The 3996-nt window shown below is 32.5% G+C and overlaps 1 protein-coding gene across 3 annotated transcripts in view; it reads left to right on the forward strand.

Moving 5' to 3' along the window:
* The first annotated feature begins 1300 nt into the window (after positions 1-1300).
* lrrc4cb (leucine rich repeat containing 4C, genome duplicate b) overlaps positions 1301-3996 on the forward strand; it is a 340611-nt gene continuing 337915 nt past the window's right edge. For all 3 annotated transcript variants that reach the window (XR_009804281.1, XR_009804282.1, XM_061887372.1), the window contains exon 1: positions 1301-1416. The gene's annotated coding sequence lies outside the window, so the exon portion shown is untranslated. The remainder of the gene's footprint in view (positions 1417-3996) is intronic.

The following is a 3996-nucleotide window of genomic DNA, read 5'->3' on the forward strand; positions in this document are numbered from 1 at the left end:
TTTAAGGTCAGAAAACTCAATTTAAATACTGTTTATAGCAGGGGTCACCAGGTCGCATGCTGGCCTGTTCTAAAAATAGCTCAAATAGCAGCACTTACCAGTGAGCTGCCTCTATTTTTTTAATTTTATTTAAAAATGCCTTTATTTTTTGTTTATTTTTTATTTTTTTATTTTATTTAAAAATATCTCGCTTTGCTCGACATTTTTAATTCTAAGAGAGACAAAACTCAAATGGAATTTGAAAATTCAAGAAAAATATTTTAAAGACTTGGTCTTCACTTGTTTAAATAAATTCCTTAATTTTTTTTTACTTTGCTTCTTATAATTTTCAGAAAGACAATTTTTGAGAAAAAATACAACCTTAAAAGGATTTTAGGATTTTTAAACACATATACCCTTTTACTTTTTAAAGTCCTTTCTAGTCTTTCCTGACAATTTAAATCAATGTTTAAGTATTTTTTTTTATTATTGTAAAGAATAATAAATACATTTTAATTTAATTAATTTAGCTTCTGTTTTTTTGACAAAGAATATTTGTGAAATATTTCTTCAAACTTATTATGATTAAAATAAAATAAAAATATTCTGGCAAATCTAGAAAATCTGTAGAATCAAATTGAAATCATATTTCAAAGTCTTTTGAATTTTTAGAAGAAAATCTAGACGAAATAATGATTTGTTTTTGTTAAAAATATAGCTTGGTCCAATTTGTTATATATTATAACAAAGTGCAGATTGGGTTTTAACCTATTTAAAACATGTCATCAAAATTCTAAAATTAATCTTAATCAGGAAAAATTACTAATGATGTTCCACAAATAATTGTTTTAATTTTTTCAAAAAGATTCAAATTAGCTAGTTTTTCTCTTCTTTTTTTCGGTTGAATTTTAAACTTTAAAGAGTCGAAATTGAAGATAAACTAAAAGTACATTTAACTTTCATTTTTTTTCTTGTTTTCTCCTACTTTAAACCGTTCAATTAAGTGTTTTTTTCATAATTTATTCCCTACAAAAAACCTTCCGTAAAAGGAAAAAAAATGTATGACGGAATGACAGACAGAAATACCCATTTTTATATATATATATATAGATTTATTTATTAAAGGTAAATTAAGCAAATTGGCTATTTCTGGCAATTTATTTAAGTGTGTATCAAACTGGTAGCCCTTCGCATTAATCAGTACCCAAGAAGTAGCTCTTGGTTTCAAAAAGGTTGGTGACCCCTGCTTTATAGACTCCTTTTTTTCTGATGTTAAGGTTTTCTATGTATTTCTAATCAGCATGCACTATTTACTTACACCAGCAGAGGGCGCTTGGTGCCGTTGGTATAAGTAGCTGGCGCTGTAGAAGAAGTCTGTCAGTACCTGATGTGAAAAAAAGCAGAAGGATCAAGCTTTGGTTTTAAGGCCTTTTGCAGGTAAGCTGGTTTGCATATAACACAGACAAACAGTGATATACTTTATTATTTACCTTTTAAAGTAAGCAATGTTTACCTAACGTCTGTTTTGGTCATTTTATGAGTTAAAAAGGAGTCACATTCAGGGTTATTTTCTAAGATGGCGGACGTTGGTCCGACCACAGTGACGAAGCAAAATGCAGTTAGCTTTAGTTTAAGAGGAAGTTCATGACATAAATACTCAGATATACTTGAAAACAGGGTGTTAAATACCATTTATGTTACAAGGACACGCTAAACAAACTTTTGTGTGTTGTATTTATCATAAGAATACTAGATCTGTGTCAAAGCTGTACTACAGTTAGTGTGTGCTAAGGCAGTAGATATACAGACATAAGAGATAAATACAATCCATAGATTATTAAACGGTGAATAAAAACATGATTCAAAGTAGGGCTGGGCGATGTATCGATATATACGATTTGAGGAAAAAAAGGATTTTAAGTGAGCCCTATAGTCCGGAAAATACGGTATATCTGAAATTTTAGATGCAAGATATGTCTTGTGTGACTGCCATCTACTGGTCACATTAAACATTACACCATTTACCAAATAAGATTGCTTCGAGGCCGGTAAGCAAAACCACAATTATTCTGTATTTTAGGCACACCAGGTTATAAGGCACACTGTCAAGTTTTGAAAAAAATAAAAAAAGGATTTTAAGTGAGCCTTATAGTCCGGAAAATACGGTATATCTGAAATTTTGGATGCAAAATATGTCTTATGTGTGACTGCCATCTACTGGTCACACTTATCATTACACCATGTACCAAATAAAATTGCTTTGAGGTCGTTAAGCAAAACCACAAGTATTCTGTATTTTAGGCACACTGGGTTATAAGGCGCACTGTCGAGTTATGGAAATAAAATAAAGGATTTTAACTGAGCTTTATAGTCCAGAAAATACGATATATCTGAAATTTTAGATGCAAGATATGTCTTATGTGCGACTGCCATCTACTGGTCACACTTATCATTACACCATGTACCACATAAGATTGCTTCGAGGTCGGTAAGCAAAACCACAATTATTCTGTACATTAGGCACACTGGATTATAAGACACACTGTTGAGTTTAAAAAAAAAAAAAAAAAAAACGGATTTTAAGTGAGCCTTATAGTTCGGAAAATACGATATATCTGATATTTTAGATGCAAGATGTGTCTTATGTGTGACTGCCATCTACTGGTCACACTTATCATTACACCATGTACCAAATAAGATTGCTTCGAGGTCGGTAAGCAAAACCACAAGTATTCTGTATTTTAGGCACACAGGGTTATAAGGCACACTGTCAAGTTTTGAGAAAAAAAATGATTTTAAGTGAGCCTTATAGTCCGGAAAATACGGTATATCTGAAATTTTAGACGCAAGATATGTCTTATGTGCGACTGCCATCTACTGGTCACACTTTTCATTACACCATATACCAAATAAGATTGCTTTGAGTTCGGTAAGCAAAACCACAATTATTCTGTATTTTAGGCGCACTGGGTTATAAGGCACACTGTCGAGTTTTGAAAAAAAAAAATTAAAATAGGATTTGAAGTGAGCTTTATAGTCCAGAAAATATGGTATATCTGAAATGTTGGATCCAAGATATGTCTTATGTGCGATTGCCATCTACTGGCCACACTTATCATTACACCATGTACCAAATAAAATTGCTTCGAGGTCGGTAAGCAAAACCACAATTATTCTGTATTTTAGGCGCACTGGGTTATAAGGCCCACTGTCAAGTTTTGAAAAAAATAAAAAAAGGACTTTAAGTGAGCCTTATAGTCCGGAAAATACGGTGTATCTGAAATTTTAGATGCAAGATGATATATCTTATGTGTGACTGCCATCTACTGGTCACATTTATCATTACGCCATGTACCAAATAAGATTGCTTTGAGGTCGGTAAGCAAAACCACAATTATTCTGTATTCTAGATGCACCAGGTTATAAGGCACACTGTCGAGTTTTGAGGAAAAAAAAGGATTTTAAGTGCGCCTTATAGTTCGGAAAATACGGTATATCTGAAATTTTAGATGCAAGATGTGTCTTATGTGTGACTGCCATCTACTGGTCACACTTATCATTACACCATGTACCAAATAAGATTGCTCCGAGGTCGGTAAGCAAAACCACAAGTATTCTGTATTTTAGGCACACTGGGTTATAAGGCACACTGTCAAGTTTTGAGAAAAAAAAGGATTTTAAGTGAGCCTTATAGTCCGGAAAATATGGTATATCTGAAATTTTAGATCCAAGATATGTCTTATGTGCGATTGCCATCTACTGGCCACACTTATCATTACACCATGTACCAAATAAAATTGCTTCGAGGTCGGTAAGCAAAACCACAATTATTCTGTATTTTAGGCGCACTGAGTTATAAGGCACACTGTCAAGTTTTGAAAAAAATAAAAAAAGGATTTTAAGTGAGCCTTATAGTCCGGAAAATACGGTATATCTGAAATTTTAGATGCAAGATAATATATCTTATGTGTGACTGCCATCTACTGGCCACACTTATCATTACACCATGTACCAAAT

Source organism: Nerophis ophidion, linkage group LG25 (genome assembly GCF_033978795.1).
Source record: "Nerophis ophidion isolate RoL-2023_Sa linkage group LG25, RoL_Noph_v1.0, whole genome shotgun sequence".
Classification (NCBI taxonomy): Eukaryota; Metazoa; Chordata; class Actinopteri; order Syngnathiformes; family Syngnathidae; genus Nerophis; species Nerophis ophidion.